The sequence below is a fragment of the Chiloscyllium plagiosum genome, chromosome 7, assembly GCF_004010195.1.
Source record: "Chiloscyllium plagiosum isolate BGI_BamShark_2017 chromosome 7, ASM401019v2, whole genome shotgun sequence".
Taxonomy (NCBI): Eukaryota; Metazoa; Chordata; class Chondrichthyes; order Orectolobiformes; family Hemiscylliidae; genus Chiloscyllium; species Chiloscyllium plagiosum.
In genome coordinates this window covers 32,113,986-32,135,557 of record NC_057716.1, presented here as the reverse complement: position 1 = coordinate 32,135,557, position 21,572 = coordinate 32,113,986, and the positions used below count along the sequence as shown (strand labels likewise).

The 21,572-nt window shown below is 43.4% G+C and overlaps 1 long non-coding RNA gene across 1 annotated transcript in view; it reads right to left on the bottom strand.

Annotated features, from left to right (window-relative positions):
- The window catches only part of LOC122551444, a 14,221-nt gene extending 3,058 nt beyond the window's left edge, over positions 1-11,163 (bottom strand). Inside the window, exons 1-2 of the long non-coding RNA XR_006312102.1 lie at positions 10,880-11,163; positions 4,062-4,137 (exon numbers count right to left, since the gene is read on the bottom strand). This is a non-coding gene — a long non-coding RNA (uncharacterized LOC122551444). The remainder of the gene's footprint in view (positions 1-4,061; positions 4,138-10,879) is intronic.
- Positions 11,164-21,572: the final 10,409 nt, after the last annotated feature.

Below are 21,572 nucleotides of genomic sequence, written 5' to 3'. Positions count from 1 at the left end.
CTTTTACCCCCCCCTCTGCCCCTACTCAAACATTTAAATCCTGGAACCTGCACCAGCCAATCCTGTCCCTGTTCTAGCCATGTCTCCGTAATAGCCACAACATCGAAGTCCCAGGTACCAACCCACGCTGCAAGTTCACCTACCTTATTTCGTATTGAAGTATACACACTTCCAACCCACTTCCTGTTTACAGGCACCCTCCTTTGAAATTGATGCCATGTTCCTAACCTCCCTACACTCCAGGTCCTGCACCCTAAAGCTAAAGTCTAGGTTCCCATGCCCCTGCAGAGTCAGTTTAAACCCCCTCCAAACATCTTCAGCCAGCGAGTGGTGAATCTATGGAATTCACCATCACAGAAGGCTGAGGAAGCCAGGTCACTGAGTATATTTAAAATGGAGATAGATAAGTTCTTGATTGTCAAGGGGATCAAGGGTTTTGGAGAGAAAGTGGGAGAGCTTATTCATGCAAAGGGTGGTGTGTATGGAATGAGTTGCCAGAGGAAGTGGTAAAGGCTGGTACAATTACAACATTTAAAAGGCATTTGGATAGGTACATGAATAGGAAGAGTTGAGAGAGATATGGGCCAGGTGCTGACAAATTGGATTGGATATCTGGTCGGCATGGACATGTTGGACCGAGGGGTCTGTTTCCGTGCTGCACATCTCTACTACCTGGGAGGGGGGAATGCACAGTGGCTCAGTGGTTAGCACTGCTGCCCCATAGCACCACAGACCTGGGTTTGATTCCAGCCTTGGGCGACTGTTGTGTGGAGTTTGCACATTTTCCCCATGTCTGCGTGGGTTTCCTCCTGGTGCTCTGGTTTTCTCCCACAATCCAAAGATGTGCAGGTTAGGTGAATTGGCCATACTAAATTGTCCATGGTGTTCAGGGATGTGTAGGAAAGCTGCATTAGTCAGGGGTAAATAAAGGATAATAGGGTAAGGGAATGGGTCTGGTTGGGTTACTCTTTGGAGGGTCGGTATGGACTTGTTGGACCAAAGGGCTTGTTTCCATACTGTAGGGATTCTATGATTCGATGAATCTAATGGGATTGAGAAAGTTTTCAGCCATGATTGAATGGCAGACCAGACTCGATGGGCTGAAACACCTAATTTCTGCTCCTATGTCTTATGGTCTTACAAGTAGATGGGGTAGTAGAGAAGGCATACGGCATGCTTTATTGGTCAGTGGCATTGAGTACCAGTGTCAGGAACTGATGTTGCACCTTTGTAAAACTTTAGTTAGGCTGCACTTGGAGTATTGCATTCAATTCTGGTTGACACATTACAGGAAGGATGTGGAGGCTTTGGAGAGGATGTCGAAGATGTTTATCAGGATGGTGCCAGGATTAGAGGGTATGAGCCATTACGACAAACTAGGGTTGTTTTCTCTAGAGCCGCGGAGGCTGAGGGGACACCTGGTAGAAGTTTATAAAATTATGAGAGGCATAGATAATCTTTTTCCCCAGAGTTGAAATGTCTAATTCTACAGGGGCAACATTTAAAGTAAGAGGGACAAAGTTCAAAGTTCCCTGGGGTCGGGGAGTCCAGAACTAGAGGGCATAGGTTTAGGGTGAGAGGGGAAAGATATAATAGATACCTAAGGGGCAACTTTTTCACGCAGAGGGTGGTACGTGTATGGAATGAGCTGCCAGAGGAGGTGGTGGAGGCTGGTACAATTGCAACATTTAAGAGGCATTTGGACGGGTATATGAATAGGAAGGGTTTGGAGTGATATGGGCTGAGTGCTGGCAGGTGGGACTAGATTGGGTTGGGATATCTGGTTGGCATGGACAGGTTGGACCAAAGGGTCTGTTTCCATGCTGTACATCTCTATGACTCTATGAGATGTGAGGGGCAAGTTGTTTTTTTTTATACATAGTGGTAGGAGTCTGGAATGCGCTGCCATGGGTAATGGTGCATGTAACTACAATTGAGGCATTTAAGGGGATTTTAGAAAAGGCACATGAATAAGCAAGGAATGGAGGAATATGGACCATGGGCAAGCAGAAGGAATTAGTTTAATTTGGCATCATGTTCGGCACAACATTGTGGGCCAAAGGGCCTGTTCCTGCACTGTACTGTTCTATTTCTATTCAAATTCTCCCTGTTTGGAAGCTTCATGGCCAATAAACCACTTCTGCTGAGGTGGCTGATTCCCCTGGCCTGAAAAGGAAAATACTTTTTCACTGCTCAGAGAAATGTTGCTATTTTTTGAAACTAAACTGCAGGTTTTTGTGAATTAACTTTGAACTTTCTGTTCTGAAGTCAAAATTAAACTAATTGCCTTAATGTGTTTGCTCTGCTTATCATAAACCCAGCAGTGTAAACATTTTATACACTAACACCTTTATGCTTGCTTAACTTGGCTGAAGTCATATGCCTTCTTAGAAATTATGTATTTAGTCACTGTCCAAATTACTTACTGACCATTTTTGCTAAACAAAATACCTTGAACTAACCAAAACCCACTTTTTAAAAAATATTCCAGTATATAACCTATATTATACATATTTCAGCACACCATGTGTAGCCTGTTATTCTACTTGCTGTGTTAATTTGGATAATTGAATACGTTCAATGCCCTAATAAATGACTAAAATACAGTTTGCATTCTCACTGACTGTATTATTTTCTGTGTCTGTAATCTTTTCTTTATCATTAATTTTCAGCATCACTCTTTCCTATAGCCTAAGGACCAGGAGTGGATTTCCTCATACAAAGACTTAGATCAAACTTCTTAGTATTACATTTGGAGTACAGTCACAATATTGTTCAGTGATGGAAATCCTCACTTAAAACTGTGGTTTAGTTCCTGCAAAATTGTGACTTTAAGTGAAGCACTGTATCCCAAGTGATTTAATGTTAAAGCCAGAGTTAGGTTCCTGCAGACATCATTTGCTCATAAGAAATAACACACAGATTGAAATATTGGTCTATATACATGCAGCTCTATGTATTCCCCACTAAAATAACTTGTAAAATAAAATAAATTATTATTTGTAAAAGAAAGCCTGTAGCTCAATGGTTAGTACTGCTGCCTCACAGCACCAGGGACCTGGGTTTGATTCTAGCCTTGGGTGACTGTCTGGGTGGAGTTTGCACACTCTCACGATATCACCTTGGCTTTCCTCTGGATGCTCCAGTTTCCTCTCATTGTCCAAAGATGTGCAGGCTAGGTAGATTCGCGGTGCTAAATTGTCCATAGTCTCCAGCGATGTGCAGGCTAGGTGTGTTAGACATGGGAAGTACAGAATTACACAGACAGGGTAAGGGTGTGGGTCTGGGTGGGGTGCTCTTCAGAGAATTGGTGTGGACTCAATGGGCTGAAAGGCGTGCTTCCACACAGTAAGGATTCTATGATTAGGTGGTGCCCAGATCTTAATTCCATACTGTGAATAGTGGGTAACAGAGAATGCAAATAACTAAGGTTTAAAGGCAAGAAGTTTAAGATTTTCAACGATGGTAGTGGGTGAACAGAACTGAGGGCAGGGGCAGGAATAGGAAGAAGGACAGGAGAACTGAATATGGGAGCATAAGCATCGGGGAAGTTCTTGAGAGAAGGCAGACCACACAGAAATTGTGGTCTAAAACGTTTGTGGTCTAAGAGATACTCTAAACACTTATTTTATTTATACCTTTTAAGTAAAACGTCTTCAAGTGAAACATCTTTAAACAGGACCCGCTGTATGCTCCCAGTTTCTGGCCAATTTGATTCACCCTAGGTGATATCTGAAACAGCTTAGTAAATTGGATACAATAATGCTATGGGCCCTGACAATTTTGGAGCTCAATTTTAAATTGGAGTACAAACATATGCGCATAGAAAGTATAGGGAACAAGTCATGGTTTCTACCAGGATCTACAAAAGGATATCATTTTCAATTATTCCTTGAAAATTTCTGCACAAATACTCCATGTATTGAGTTTCATCTTGGCTTATATGTGAGTGATAACTAATAAGAACGGAGTTAGACAGTCTAAAAGGACTATCGGTTTATTACAGTGTGAACAGTTTAATCTATGTTGGGATCCTAGGACTGGCATGATCAATTGCTTACCTAGTTGAGGAAGGAAATCTTCACAGCAGAGACAATTGTGGTAAATCAGCAGTTTTGTGGCAGTTCATGAACACATCTGTGTTGAAAAAGCCCATGATAAAATATGTGAAATAATTAGTTTCGTTTTTGATCATCATAGAGGTGTACAGCACAGAAACCGACCCTTTCATCCAATTCGTCCATGCCAACCAGATATCCTAAATTAATCTAAACCCATTTGCCAGTATTGGCCCATATCATTTTAAACCCTTGTTATCCATGTACCCATCCAGATGTCTTCCAAATGTTGTAATTGTTTCAGCCTCCACCACATCCTCTTGCAGCTTATTCCAATAATGCAAAACCATCTGCACGAAAAGATTGCACTTTAGGTCCCTTTCATATTTTATCCCTCTCATTTTAAACCAACTCTAGTTTTGGATTCCCCTACCCTGGGAAAAAGACTTTGATTGTTCACCCTATCCATGTCCCTCATGGTTTTATAAACCTCTATAAGGTCACCCCTCAACTTCCAACCCTCTAGGTAAAATAGCCCTAGCCTATTCAGCCTCTCCCTATAGCTCAAACCCTCCAACCCTGGCAGCATCCTCGTAAATTTTTTCTGCACCCTTTCAAATTTCACAACATCTTTCCCATACAAGGGAAACCAGAATTAAATGCAATATTCCAAAAGTGGCCTAACAAATGTTTGTAACATGATGTCCCAACTCCTGTACTCAATGCACTGACCAATAAAGGCAAGTGTACCAAATGCCTTCTTCACTATCCTGTTTACCTGTGACTCCACCTTCAAGGAACTGTGAACCTGCAGTCCAAGGTCTCCTTGTTCAGTAACACTCCCCAGGACCTTACTATTGAGTGTATAAGTCTTGACCTGGTTTGCCTTACCAAATGCAACACCTCGCATTCATCTAAGTTAAACTCCATCAGCCACTTCTCAGCCAATCGGCCCATCTGATCAGGGTCCTGTTGTACTCTGAGAAAACCTTCACTGTCCACTACTCCACCAATTTTGGTGTCATCTCCAAATTTACTAACGATTCCTCCTATGTTCACATCTAATCATTTATATAAATGACAAAAAGCAGTGCGCCCAGCAATGATCCTTGTAGCACACCACTGGTCACAGGTCTCCAGTTCAAAAAACAACCCTCCACCACCAACCTCTATCTTCTACCTTCAACCCAATTTTGTATCCAAATAGCTAGTTTTCCCTGGATTCCAAGCAATCTAACTTTGCTAACCAGTCTACCATGCAGAATCTTGTCGAACAACAGCCACTGCTCTGCCTTCATCAATCTTCTTTGTCACTTGGTCAAAAAACTCAATCAAGTTTGTGAGATTTCCCATACTCAAAGCCATATTGATCATCCCTAATCAGTTCTTGTCTCTCTAAATACAATGCAGATTCTGTCCCTTAGAATCTCCTCCAGCAACTTACCCACCACTGATGGCAGGCCTACCAGTCTATAGTACCCTTGCTTTTCTTTACCAGCTTTCTTAAATAACACTTTATTGGCCACCCTCCAGTCTTCCAGCAACTCATCCATCACCTCAAGAAGTGGCCAGACATCACTTCCCTAGCTTCCCATGAAGTTCTTGTATACACCTGATCAGGTCCCAGTGATTTAACCACTATTATCTATTTTAAGACATCCAGCACCTCCTCCTCTGTAGTATGGACACTTTCAAGATATAACAGTTTATTTCATGAAGTCCTCTAGCTACCATATCCTTCTCTACAGTAAATACTGATGCAAAATACTCATTCAGTATCTACCCCCATAGAATTCCTACAATGTGGAAACAGGTCCATCGGCCCAACAAGTACACACCGACCCTCTGAAGAGTAACCCACCCAGATTCATTCCCATGAATTTATCCCCTGACTAATGCATCTAACCTACACATCCCTATACACTGCGAACAATTTAGCATGGCCAATTCACCTGACCTGTACATCTTTGGATTGATGGAGGAGACCAGAGTACACGGAGGAAACCCACACAGACATGGGGAGAATGTACAAACTCCACATAGACAGTCACCTGAGGCTGGAATCAAACCCGGGTCCCTGGCACTGTGAGGCAGCAATGCTAACCACTGACCCACTGTGCCACCCCATGTCCTGCAGTTCCACATACAGACAGCCTTGTTGATTTTTAAGGGGCCTTATTCTCTCCCTAGTTACACCTTTGCCTTTAATGTATTTGTAGAATCTCTTTGGATTCTCCTTAACCCTATTTTTCAAAGCGATCTGATGTCCTCTTTTTGCCCTCCTGATTTCCCTCTTGAGTACACTCCTCCTCGAGAGGTTCACTCAATTCCACGGTCTCAACCTCTTTTTTCTTGACCAAGAAATTCCAAAATGGTGGATGGGAGAGATTTTTTTTTCCAGTGTTGGAGCTAATTTCCTTGATTTCTTGAAGCAGTAATTACTGTAGTTATGATTTGCTTTGTCTTTGGAACTTCAAACAAAAATCAAACACAATGATACTGGAAACAGGAGGAAAGAGAAAGCAGGAGTTTCCAGAGAGGTTACGTGAAAGGTTCAAGAATGGCTCTAGAGTTCATAAAAAAAAACACAGCAGTGAACCTTCATAGCTGACTGTGAAATTACAAGCATCAGTTTAGAAAGAGACTGGTTTCAAAGGGCAACAGCAAATAAACTTGAGTGTGAGAACTGGCACTGAAGCTATTGAAGGCTACTGATTCTCTGCTGTGAGAAATGAAACATGAGTGGAACAATTACAGAAAGTGAGAAGTGGGTAATTGTGCAGGTCAAGTTTAGAGGTTTCCTGACTATGAATGTCTAAGAAGTTTCAACATTTGTTTTGTTTCAAAGTCTATCTCATAAAAAAGTCAAAAGTGTTGCTAGAAATAATGACCCCTGTATGATCTTCTCCTTGACACTAATAGAATCATAGAATCCCTACAGTATAGATGGAGCCCATTGAGTCTGCACCGACCTGCTGAAGGCCATCCCATCCAGACCCAATCAATCCCCATTTACCCAAATTTACACATCCCTGGACAAGACAGGGCAATTTAGCACAGCTAATCCACTAAACCTGCACATATTTGGGCTGTAGGAAGAAACCAGAGCGCCAAGAGGAAACCCACGCAGGCGTGGGGAGACTGTGCAAACTCCACACACAGTCACTGAAGGCTGGAATTGATCCCAGGTCCCTGGCATTGTGAGGCACCTTGCCACCCTTAAGCATGAAATACTTCAATCAATTTTTCTTCTCTTAGCACAGCATATTTTGACATACACGTTTAATATTTCTGAGGTCACTGAGTTGAGTTTTTGGATTTTAACTGATTTAAACTGTGTGAACATTTGCTTTGCACTGTGGAAATTTGGCACTTTGAATTATTAAAGCTATTAACCAAACATCTAAGTCACATGAAAGTATGAAGGTGGTTTGAGTATTTTCAGTTGGATTTGTAATTGTGCCAAGACTTGGGATACACCTTGAATTACAAGCTTCCTTGAGCAATGGTGAAAGCTAAATTCAAAGCACTTTATTTATTTGGATGACAGCCATAACTATTACTGTTTGCGATTTATGTTAAAAAGAGATAGAGCAGACTTTATCGCTCCTAATATGGCAAGACTAATGCTGAGAAAGGTAGCAAAGCATTAGGTTTAGGGTTACTGGAAGAAAAAAATCAGTTTCTCAATGGAAGGGGAGTCTGATGAATGGGGTTTATGGGAAACTTGGCATAAAACCCAAGCTAATAACATTAGAATTTGTCTGAAAAACAGAGAGTCATGTGAAAGATCTAATCAAGAAGAGAAAAGATCAGGTGGGCAGAAGGAGCCATATGGCTTTGCGACTAAATAGAGATAATATTGGGGGATATTGGGAGAATCAGAGTGGGTATGATGCTTGTAAGATGACAGTTTAGTCCATGAGTCTTGGTGAGGTGTGTGTGCAATGGCAGAGTTAGAGTGAGTGTTGGTCCTAGCGGAGAGATGATTGTGGCATTTAGCCTTGTGAAGCATAGAAGATCATTGACTTTCTTGTGACATTATTGGGCATTCTTTTTGATATGGAACATAGCACTGATTGGTGTGGTAAAGCTGACTTTGATAGACCAAGACTATCCACTTTAAACTGGTAAAATCAGCAAATGGGTAAAACAACAGAAGAACAGTTTGTTTAGAATAGTTGAAAGAAACATTTACTGCAGTACAAAACTAGTTTATACACCAGAGAGGTAAAAGCTCTGCTTCACAGAGAAAAAATAGCAATGGAGAACTAAAGAGATAAAGAACTGCATAAAACTAAGAAATGGCTGACAAAGATACTAAAAAAAAGCACAGATCTTGCTGAAAGAGGACGATACAAAGACCAGCAAAGGACCTCAAAGCAGCTTCTTAACGCTTCTAAAAGGGACTATGAAAGGAAACTTGCAAGGGTCATCAAAATCAATAAGAAATTTTAAAGTTACATAAAGGGAAAGGAACTTGGGACCCTGTAACCACATGGCTCAATGTGGATTTCACCAGTTTACTCATTCCCCCCAAATCCCATTTTATCCCAGGTCCAAGCCTCCAACTTGGCACTGCCCTCTTCCTTCCCAGCTCTCTGCTGCATCCTCCTCTTCAACCTATCACCTTTGTCCCCACCATCTTCACCTAACTATGACATTCCCAGCTACCCTTCCCCCAGCCCCACCTCCTATTTATCTCTCAGCACCCTCAGCCTCACTCCTGAGAACGGGCTTATACCCGAAACATCGATTCTCCCGCCCCTCGGTTGCTGCCTGACCTGCTGTGCTTTTCCAGTGTCACACTTTCGACTCTGATCTCCAGTATCTGCAGTCCTCACTTTCTCCTTACAATTACAAAGGGATATTGATAGAGTAAGTGAATTAGCAAAACTGGCAGATGGAGTTCAATGTCCTTAAAAAGGATAGCTCTAGGTACTTCGGGTGGCTCGGTGGCTCAGTGGTTAGCACTGCTGCCTCACAGCACTAAGGGACTCTGATTCATTTCCCTCCTCAGGCGACTGTGTGGAGTTTGCACATACTCCCTGTGTCTGCACGGGTTTCCTCTAGATGCTCTGGTTTCCTCCCAAATGGCTCATTCCTGAAGAAGGGCCTGTGCCCGAAACGTTGAATCTCCTGTTCCCTGGATGCTGCCTGACCTGCTGTGCTGTTCCAGCAATAAAGTTTCAACTTCCTCCCAAAGTCCAAAAGATGTGCATGTCAGGTGAATTGGCTATGCTAAATTGCTAATAGTGTAAGATGCATTAGTCAGGGATAAATATAGTCAAGAATGTGGTGCTGGAAAAGCATGGCAGGTCAGGCAGCATCAGAGGAGCAGAAAAAAAATCGAAGTTTCAGGCAAAAGCCTTTCATCAGGAAGGGCTTTTGTCCAAAATATCGATTTTCCTACTCCTCGGATGCTGCCTGATCTGCTGTGCTTTTCCAGCATCACATCCTGACTCTAATCTCCAGCAATCATCTTCGCCAGGGTAAATATAGGGTAGGGGAATGGGCCTGAGTGGGTTACTCTTCAGAGGGTCAGGGTGGACTTGTTGGGCCAAAGGGCCAGTTTCCATACTGTAGGGAATCTAACCTAACCTTTCTTGATACTATGATGTTAAATATAGTGGGTGTCCAAATAAACTTGGGAGTTCAGTGTATAGATCTTTAAAATGCCACAAACAGGTACTGAAAATAATCAAGAAAGCTAATGGAATTCTGGCTTTTATTTCTAGAGGACTTGAGTATAAACAAAGTTATGCTGCAGCTATATAAAACCCTGGTTAGACCCACTTAGAACACTATGAGCAGATCTGGGCACCGCACCTTTGGGAAGGACATAAAGGCCTTTGAGGGAGTACAATGTAGGTTTACAAAAATTATATCTGGACTTCAGGGGTTAAAAGGAGAGATTATACAAAGTAGGCCTATTTTCTCTGGAATTTGAAAGGTTTAGGGGTAGACTTATCAAAGCCTTCAAGATATTAATGGGAAAAGACATAAAGATAAGCTATTTCCACTAGTTGGAGATTCTAGAATTAGGAGGCATAATCTAAAGATTTGAGCCAGACCATTCAGGTGTAAGGAAGTACTTCTATACACAAAGGGTGGTAGAAGTTTGGAACTCTGTCCCACAAACAACAGTTGCTGCTATGTGTATCTGAGATGAATAAGATTTTGTTTAGTAATGGTGGGTCTTGGAGTTAGGACACCATGAGTCAGCCATGATTTCATTGAATGGGCTGAACAGGCTCAGTGGACTGAATGGCCAACTCTTGTCCTTGTGTACCTCAACAGACATCTGGATGAATGAAAGATCTTTAAAGTGTGATGGAAGGAGGAGATAACTCGGGGGGGTCCAATGATCAGAGTCACATGAGAGGGATTTCACCTAATTAAAAGTAGTGGGCAAGGAAGCAAACGTTTGTACCAGAGTTATTCCCTTTGGTAGCAGATGGAAATCCAACAGCAACTGTGACTGGATATAAAAACAGTAATAAAAAGAGCTTTTGGATGTGAACAATTCCATTTTGATATGGGATGAAATTCGTAGTGGAGAGTGATTATTCACAATCTGCAAACAAAATCTACACTGAGGACCAACAGGAATATAGATGTTACTTCAGGCTTGAAAGTCCCCATTTCACTTTGAAATCCGAGCCAGCAAAAGAAAAAGTACTTGTCGATATCCTATTTTGTGTGTTGCTGTATGAGAAACTTGAGTTAAAAAATGTAAAGATCCATTGTCTGGTGATTGTAATGCCCCACTGAAACAAAACGTCCAATTTGCAAATAACAACAAAGTCAAAAAGACTTACTGAAATCCTCTCTGCAAGTGTTCCGAGTTTTGGCCTGAATAAGACACAGCAAAGACAGCTGGTAACAATAGTTTATCAGAAAGGACGTATTTCTAGAAGATGCTGACCGGATGCAGAATCTTGGGGCCAAAATCGGTGCCAGAAGAAATACCCCAAGAGGGAAACATGATAAAAGAAGCCACAAATCAGCTTTGAAGAATCAACAGAATATTATCTGCGCGCAGGTGTATAACGGAAGACGTGGTAGCTACTGAACATCACTGTCCGCGCGAGGCCGATCTCGTGCCCAGGTGAGAGACCGTTACCCGGCAGCGCCAATCCGCTTTGTCGTGTTTTGTATGGGAGGGCAGCAGGAGTTAAGTGAAGGGGCGCGCGCTCCGGGGTGGAGGCGGGGCTCAGTGGCCTCCTCGCGTCCGTCGGTTGCTCGCCTCGGCCACGCGGAAACTGATGGAGTCGGGTGGAAAGACGCCGTTGGGCCGGCATCGACGGGGCGTCTGGACTTTAACAGAGCTGAGGTGCGAACCAGGTCGGTTGGTCGGGATGGGTGGGAGAGTGAAAGTGGCTGAGAAACAAGCAGCGACCGGGAGGTAGTGTCAATGCGGATGGACAGAGCAGTGATCATCACCTGAAAAACATCCAGCCAGCCCAGAGTAGATAGAGTCTGAGAACAGGGAGTAAACAACCAAAACATAACTGAGCACTTAATTAGTCAACATTTCGGGTATAGCTCTTCTTCAGTCCTGAAAAAGCCCCTCTAGCAGCTCATTCCATACACACGCTACCCTCTGCATGATAAAGTTCCCCCTTAGGTCCTGAAGAAGAGTTACACCCGAAACGCTGACTTCTCCACCTCCTGATGCTGCCTGGCTTGCTGTGTCCTTCCAGCCTCCCGTTTGCCTTCTTTGGATTTCAGTATCTGCAGGGTTTTTTAAAATTCATTGTTTTATTGGGGGTGTTGGCCCTGACTTACAAACCTGTTTGAATTTTTTGAGCAAGTGAGAAAGATGATTGATGAGGGTAGGGTAGTGGGTGGTGTCAGCATTGACTTTGCAAGGCCATTCCTGAAGAAGGGCTCATGCCCGATACGTCGATTCTCCTGCTCCTTGGATGCTGCCTGACCTGCTGCGCTTTACCAGCAACACATTTTCAGCTTTGCAAGGCCTTTGACAAGGTCCCCCACTCAAACTGATTAGGCAAGTGAAGTCACATGGGATCTGAAGATGGATGGTTTGGTCATGGAAGGCACAGAGTAGTGGTGCAAGGAGTCTTTTTCTGACTGGAGGTCTTTGACTAGCAGGGATCAGTGCTAGTACCCCTCTTTGTAATATATATAAAATGATGTGGAGAAGAATGTAGTTAGTCTGATTAGTAATTTTTTTGAGTAATACAAATACTGGGAGAGTTGTGGATCATAAGGAGGATTGTCATAGGATACAGCAAGATATAGACAGTATCATAGAGCTTTACAACATGGAAGCAGATCCTTCAGTCCAACTCATCCATACTGCCAGATTTCTAAATTAATTTAGTTCCATTTGCTAATATTTGGCCCATATCCCTCTAAACCCTTCCTATGCATACACCTATCCAGATGCTTTTTAAATGTTGTAGTTTTACCAGCTGTTAACATACCTATTTGAGATGGCTCAGGGAATTCCTGATGGATTTTGAGAAGATTTATAGCTCAGGTTGAGGTTCTGGAAGCTTCATCCGGAGGCTCACTGAAGATGTTACCTAGTATGATGACGAAATGTCTGAAAATGAAGCTTCCAGCTCAGCGAGCAAACCTACATCCAATCCCTGATGGACTCGACCTGTAGCCTCTCTTGATTTGTCCCGGAAATCATACTCTGTAGTAGACTGGAATATAAAACTCTTACAGACAGTTTAGTTTAAATTATTACCTTTATTTACCAATGGCATCATGTTGCATTATAACATAGATAGCTACAAGCTAGGCTTGAGCTAAGGTTCTAAAACCTTTAGCAGAGTGCGGCTCCAGCTCTTACCCCTAAGAGTTCTCTCAGTCTACTCCCCTTATTGCTGCAAATAAGCTGTCTTTATTAAAATTACAAAAACACCACATGTCCTTAATCAGATAAGCAGCAATAAAATGACAAACATTTGCAGAGGAAGAGAAACTCATTGACAGGTCAGAGTATGCTTGACTAATTAAGCTACATGCACATAAAAAGTGGGAAACCTTGATTAAGCCAGGCCAGATGGTCGATTGTTTTGGCCATAACGAGAGACCAGTGTAAATTATGCAGAAAAGGTAATCTTGCTTACCTAACATGTCCGGTATCATTATCTTACAAAATGGCTTTTTCTTTTAAAATCATCTTATATTCCCAGAATGCAAATTAAATTCATAACATTCCCGGATCTCGGGGTCCAGGGAACAACATACAATCCGCTGGCTTCAATCCATGACAAGCCAGTGTTCATTCAAATCAGACCATAAAGGGTTAATCTTTCCACCAGCTTCCATTCTCTCTCTCTCTCTCTCTCTCTCTCTCATCACTGTGTCCCTTGAACCCTTCAGTCAGTGAATGTAATTTACAAAAGAATGTTTTCTCTCTATCACTCACACAATGTTCTTACTATGTCCCTTTCAGCCTTTGTGTTTTCCGAACTTGTAAGGGTATTGAGACAGTCACATTCCAGGACAGTCAAGATGAGGGAACCGAGTTTCATAAATTCAGATCTGCTTAGTGTGGTATTCATGAAAATGTATCAAGATTGTTCTATTACGTGCATATTCCACTCCACTTATTAAATTACACTTTTTTTTCCTATTACGTATGAGTTTTGTTAAGAGTCTTTGATATAAACCAGAAATTTAGTTGTCCTACTACGAAATGTGTGCACCTCCAGCCTCCGACGTGAGAAGGAAGTACTCCCACATTTCCACAAGTGAACAAATCTTATCATCTTATTTTAACCGATCCATTGACACAAAGAACAGATGTCCCCAATTCCTCTGAACAAATACTTTCCTGCATTCTCCGCAGCAAATGTGTCACATTTAAGGCTACATGCTTTCTCACAGCCTTCACCATTTCCTCCAGCAGGTCATTCCATACACACACCACCCTCTGCATGAAAACGTTGCCCCTTAGGTCCCTTTTAAATCTTTCCCCCTCACCTTAAACCTATGCCGTGTCGTTTTATCCTGGGGAAAAGGCCTTGGCTATTCACCCTATTCATGGCTTTATAACCTTCTATGAGATCATCCCTCAGCCTTGGATGGTCCAGGGAAAATAACCGCAACATTTTTAGCCTCTCTCTATAGCTCAAACCCTCCAACCCTGGCAATATCCTTGTAAATCTTTTCTGAACCCTTCCAAGTTTTAAAACATCCTTCCTATAGCAGGGAGATCCTTCATCTCCACAGCATCTGCTCCCAGAAGGACCAGTTCCAATACCGAACAACCCAGAAGGCCTCCTTCTTCAAAGACCGCAATTTGCCCCCAGACGTAGTCGATGATGCTCTCCACTGCATCTCCTCCACTTCCCGCTCCTCCGCCCTTGGGCCCCGCCCCTCCAATCGCCACCAGGACAGAACCCCACTGGTCCTCACCTACCACCCCACCAACCTCCATATACATCGTATCATCCGTCGTCATTTCCGCCACCTCCAAACGGACCCCACCACCAGGGATATATTTCCCTCCCCTCCCCTATCAGCATTCCAAAAAGACCACTCTCTCCGGGACTCCCTCGTCAGGTCCACACCCCCTATCAACCCAATCTCCACTCCCGGCGCCTTCCCCTGCAACCGCAAGAAATGCAAAACTTGCGCCCACACGTCCCCCCTTACTTCCCTCCAAGGCCCCAAGGGATCCTTCCATATCCGCCACAAATTCACCTGCACCTCCACACACATCATTTACTTCATCTGCTGCACCCAACGTGGCCTCCTGTATATTGGGGAGACAGGCCGCCTACTTGCGGAGCATTTCAGAGAACACCTCTGGGACACCCGGACCAACCAACCCAACCACCCCGTGGCTCAACACTTCAACTCCCCCTCCCACTCCACCGAGGACATGCAGGTCCTTGGACTCCTCCATCGCCAGACCATAGCAACACAACAGCTGGAGGAAGAGCGCCTCATCTTCCGCCTAGGAACCCTCCAACCACAAGGGACTACCTTTTATCTTGGCCTGCTTGGCACACTTTCCTCTTTCCTGAAGAAGGGCTCATGCCTGAAACATCGATTTTCCTGCTCCTCGAATGCTGCCTGACCTGCTGCGCTTTTCCAACAACACATTTTCAGACTAGAATTGCACCCTGTATTCCAAAAGTTGCCTGACCAATGTCCTGTACAGCCACAACTTCTATACTCAATGCATTGGCCAATTAAGGCCAGTGTGTAGAAACACCTTCTACGCTATCCTGGATTAGTGGTGCTGGAAGAGCACAGCAGTTCAGGCAGCAGCCAAGGAGCTTCGATTTCGAAGCTCCTTGGATGCTGCCTGAACTGCTGTGCTCTTCCAGCACCATTAATCCAGAATCTGGTTTCCAGCATCTGCAGTCATTGTTTTTACCTTGTTTCTACACTATCCTGTCTACCTAGGACTCTACTTACTGAATCTGCACACCAGGGTTTCTTTGTTCAGCAATACTCTCCAAGACCTTACAATTAGGTGTATAAGTCTACCCTGATTTGCCTTTCCAAAATGCAGCACCTCACATTTATCTAAATTAAACTCCATCTGCCACTCATCGGCCCATTGGCCCATTTGATCAAGGTCCTGTTGTACTCTGAGGTAACCTTCTTTACTGTCCACTACACCTCCAATTTTGGTGACATCTGCAATTGTACTCGCCATACCTCCTATATTCATATCCGCATCATTTCTATAAATGACGAAAAACATTGGATCCAACATCGATCCTTGTGGCGCACTGCTGGTCACAGGCCTTTAGTCTGAAAAGCAACCCCCCATCACCACTCTCTGTCTTCTACCTTCCAATGTATCTTAATGGCTGGTTCTGCTCGTATTCATAGAGTCATAGAGATGTATAGCACGAAAACAGACCCTTCGGTTCAACTCGTCCATGCCGACCAAATATCCCAGCCCAATCTAGTCCAACCTGTCAGCACCCCGGCCCATATCCCTCAAAATCCTCCCTATTCATATCCCCATCCAGATGCCTTTTAAATGTTGCAATCATACTGGCCTCCACCACTTCCTCTGGCAGCTCATTCCATACACGTATCACCCTCTGCGTGAAAATGTTGCCCCTTAGGTCTCTTTTATATCTTTCCCCTCTCACCCTAAACCTCTGCCCTCTAGTTCTGGACTCCCCCAGCCAGGGAAGAGACTTTGTCTATTTATCCTATCCATGCCCCTCATGATTTTATAAACCTCCATAATGTCACCCCTCAGCCTCCGACATTCTAGGGAAAACAGCCCTAGTCTATTCAACCTCTCCCTATAGCCCAAATCCTCCAACCCTGGCAACATCCTTGTAAATCTTTTCTGAACTCTTTCAAGTTTCACAACATCCTTCTGACAGGAAGGAGACCAGAAGTTGTTGAATTGGGAATGATCAGCATTTTGTTAGCTGCGTCCATGGTCTCTTATAGAGTCAAACAGTGCAGAAACAGACCCTTCGGTCCAACTCGTCCACGCCATTCCCAAACTAGTCCTACCTGTCCGCGTTTTAGCCCACATCCCTCAAAATCCCTTCCATTCATGTACCCAGCCAAATATTTTCTCAACGTTGTAACTGCACCCGGATCCACCACTTCCCGTGGCGGATCATTACACAAACAGACCACTCTGTGTAAAAAGGTTGCCCCCCACGTCCTTTTTAAAGCTTTCTCCTCTCACCTTGAAAATACACCCCCTAGTTTTGAACACCCCCACCCTAGAGAATAGGCCCTTGCTCCAGCCCATGGCCAGTTGCAGTCCTTGAGTGGTCTCCTTATCCCCTTCACTTGCAGTCACACCATCCTGTCATAGAATTATAGAGCATGGAGACAGGTCCTTTGGCCCAAACTGGTCCATGCTGACCAAGATATCTGTCCATGCTAACCCCATTTCCCTACACTTGCCCATATCCTTCTAATCCTTTCCAATTTGTCCAACTGCCTTTTAAATGTTGTTAATGTACCCGCCTCAACCACTTTCGCTGGCATCTCATTCCATATGTGTATCACCTTCTGTGTAAAAACGTTGCCCCTCAGGTTCCCTTTTATTCTTTCTCCTCTTACCCTAAACTGATGACCTCATGCTTCTGCCCTCACACCTCCTGTCCCTAATCAATGTCCAATGGGTCATAACTGCATCCCGGAATAAAGTGCCCAGCTAGCTATACCCCTCCCTGATGCACCTCAGCGGCTGCAGCTCAGTCTTCTCTTCAATAGCCTTGAACCGAAGTTCCTGCTACTGTAGACACATATTGCAGATCTGCTGGGAAATGTAGGGTTTCAGGGATGGGTGTGGGATGCTCTTTAGAGGGCCAGCGTGGACTCGATGGGCCGAATGGCCTGCCTCCGCACTGAAAGGACTTCATGATTCTATGCTGTTCATCGTTTCATGTGATCTAACCTTGTAACCAGTCTAGCATGTGGAACCTTGTCGAACACCTTACTGAAGTTGATATAGATCACATTCAATGCTCTGCTTTCATCAATCCTCTTCATTACTTCTTCAAAAAACTCAATCACTTTTGTGAGACACGATTTCCCATGCAGAAAGCCACGTTGACTATTTCTAATCAGTCCTTGTCTTTCCAAATAGACGTAAGTCCAGTCCCTTGGGATCCCCTCCTACAAATTGCCCACTACTGGTGTCAGACTCACTGGATTTTCCTTACCACCTTTCTTAAATAGTGGCACCACATTAGCTAACCTCAAGTCTTCCGGCACCTTACCTGTGGCTATTGATGATACAAATATCTCAGCAGGGGCTCAACAATCACTTCCCTAACTTCTCAAAAGTTCTAGGGTATACCTGATCAGGTCTTAGGGATTTATCAACCTTTATATATTTTAAGACGTCCAGCACTTCCTCCTCCGTAGTATGGACACTTTTCAAGATGTCACTGTTTATTTCCCGAAGTTCTCTAGTTTCCATATCCTTCTCCACAGTAGGCATTGATACAAAACACTTATTTAGTATTTCCCCCATCTCTTGAGGTTCCACACATTGGCAGCCTTTACGGGGCCTTATTCTCTCCCTAGTCACCCTTTTGTCTTTAATGTATTTGTAGAATCCCTTTTGATTCTCCTTAACCCTATTTGCCAAAGTATCTCATGTCCCATTTTCGCTCTTCTGTTTTCCATTTTAAGTATACTTCTACTGTCCTTATACTCTTCTAGTTTACTCGATCCCTGTTGTCTATACCTGACATATGCTTCATTTTTCTTGACCAAAACCCTAATTTCTCCAGTCATCTAGTGTTCCTTAAACCTTCCAGCCTTGCCTTTCGCCCTAACGTACTGTTTTTGGACACTTTTATTATCTCATTTTTGAAGGCCTACCACTTTCCAGCTCTCCCTTTACCTGCGAATATCCACCCCTAATCAACTTTTGAAAGTTCTTGCCTAATGCCATCAAAATTGGCCTTATTCCAATTTAGAACTTTAACTTTTAGATCCCTTTCCATTACTATTTCAAAACAAATAGAATTAGGATTACTGGCCACAAAGTGCTCCCCAAAGTGGCACGGTGGCACAGTGGTTAGCACAGCTGCCTCACAGCGCCAGAGACCCGGGTTCAATTCCCGCCTCAGGTGACTGACTGTGTGGAGTTTGCACATTCTCCCTGTGTCTGCGTGGGTTTCCTCCGGGTGCTCCGGTTTCCTCCCACAGTCCAAAGATGTGCAGGTCAGGTGAATTGGCCATGCTAAATTGCCCGCAGTGTTAGGTGTAGGGGAATGGGTCTGGGTAGGTTGCGCTTCGGCGGGTCAGTGTGGACTTGTTGGGCTGAAGGGCCTGTTTCCACACTGTAAGTAATCTAATCTAATCTAATCAAACACACTTCCTGCAGACATAATCATCAGGAACATTGAAATTCTCCCTAATCTCCTATATCTGACAGGAAGAGCACATTACTCTACTAAAGGCCAACTTTGCACCTTAACAATCTACAGACCTGGAAAATACTGCTCTAAAAACACTGCTTGAGGAGAACTTACTATCTGTGTTTTTTTTAAGCTTAATCAAGAGACAGATTTCAATAAAACATATAATCAAAAAACCCTACTCTTCTCACTATTGTAGATTTAGAAAAAAAACCAGTAAGGTTATACTTTAAAAATAAATTAGCTCTCTACACAGGTTTCGCCAAGTTCAGCTTGAATTTCACTGTTCGTTTATTTTCCTTAGAAGAATTCTGATATTCAGAGATACTTGTAACTAAACAACAGAGGCAGTCAGCTGTGAAAGTTGGCTGCCTGGTCAGATAGCTCATGGAATCTCTGCAGTGTGGAAACATGCCATTTGGCTCAACAAGCCCATACTGACCCTCCAAAGAGTAACCCACCCAGACCCATTCCCTGTACATTTACCCCTGTCTAATGCACCTAACCTACACTGCCCTGAACACTATAGGCAATTTAGCATCACCAATTCACCTAACCTGCACATCTTTGGATTGTGAGAGGAAACCCACACAGACATGGGGAGAATGTGCAGACTCCACATAGACAGTCGCCCAAGACTGGAATCAAACCTGCGTCTCTGGTATTGTGAGGCAGCAATGTTAACCACTGAGTCACTGTGCCAGCCTTCTGATCCTTTTTTCCCTACCTCCTACGTGGTACTTGCTCTCTCTCTCTCTCTTACTCCTTTTTTAAAGTGCTATTGTTTTAATCTCTTTGCTTTGGAACTTTAAGGGGGGAGAAAAAGCAACAGATTATAAAACATTAATTAATGCTCCAAGAATTCAAGGAAATCCACTGTACCACTGAAAATACCTCAAAAAGGGAATAGTGTTACAGTCACAATTTTCTCCCATTGGGCTGACAACTTTGGTGGAGAAATGGCAGATGGAATTTATTCTGGAAAAATGTGAAGTGATGCATTTAGAAAGGTCTTATGCAGAAGGAAAGTATACAATAAATGGCAGAACCCTTAGAAGCATTAACATACAGAGGGATCTGGGCATACAGGTCCGCAGTTCCTTTAAAGTGGTAACACAATGGGTAAAGTGGTCAAGAAGGCATATGGCATGCCTGCTGTTATCAGTTGGGCAAAGAGAATAAAGTTTGGCAAGCATATTGCAGCTGTATAGAACTTTAGTTAGGCCATAATTGGAATACAGTTTGTGTACAGTTCTGGTTGCAACACTATTAGAAGAATGTGGAAGCTTCAGAAAGGGTACTGAAATGGCATACCAGAATGTTGCCTGGCTTGGAAGGTAGTAGCTATGAGGAGAGATTAGACAAACTCAGCATTTCACTTGAACGTCAGAGGCTGAGAGGCGACTTGATAAAGGTTTACAAAATTATGAGAGATGTGGATAGCACGGAATGTTGAAGTTTTTGTCTCAGGATAGAAATGTCAATTGCTAGGGGACAGAAGTTTAAGGTAAAAGGGGGAAAGTATGAAGGAGATGTGAGGGGCAAGTTTCTTTACATAGAGGTGGTAAGTGCCCGGAATGCGCTGTCAGAGGAGGCAGTAGAAGCAGAGACAATAGCAATGTTTAAGAGGCATCTTGACAGAGGCATTGACAGGTAGGGACTGGAGGTGTACAGACTACATTGTGGCAAAATGTAGTCGCCTCTCAGCCTCTGACGTTCAAGTGAAATGCTGAGTTTGTCTAATCTCTCCTCATAGCTACTACCTTCCAAGCCAGGCAACATTCTGGTATGCCATTTCAGTACCCTTTCTGAAGCTTCCACATTCTTCTAATAGTGTTGCAACCAGAACTGTACACAAACTGTATTCCAATTATGGCCTAACTAAAGTTCTATACAGCTGCAATATGCTTGCCAAACTTTATTCTCTTTGCCCCAACTGATAACAGCAGGCATGCCATATGCCTTCTTGACCACTTTACCCATTGTGTTACCCATTGTGTGATTTTTAACTTCATGTGTCAGCACAGGCTTGAAAGGTCGAAACACATCTCTCATAATTTTGTAAACCTTTATCAAGTCGCCTCTCAGCCTCTGACGTTCAAGTGAAATGCTGAGTTTGTCTAATCTCTCCTCATAGCTACTACCTTCCAAGCCAGGCAACATTCTGGTATGCCATTTCAGTACCCTTTCTGAAGCTTCCACATTCTTCTAATAGTGTTGCAACCAGAACTGTACACAAACTGTATTCCAATTATGGCCTAACTAAAGTTCTATACAGCTGCAATATGCTTGCCAAACTTTATTCTCTTTGCCCCAACTGATAACAGCAGGCATGCCATATGCCTTCTTGACCACTTTACCCATTGTGTTACCCATTGTGTGATTTTTAACTTCATGTGTCAGCACAGGCTTGAAAGGTCGAAAGGGCCTGTTCCTGTGCTTTACTCTTTCTTTGTTCTTAGAAATTGGTAAGATCATATCTGAACATTTAAATTAATTCCGTGTTTTTGCCATATGCCCATAAACGAATCTGATATGGCCCTTGATCTCAACATTGATTCCTCAATAACTAATCCACAATCCTCTGGGGTAGAGATTTTAATGATTCACAACCCTGGAGCAAAGCCTTTCCCGCTGATCTCAATCTCAA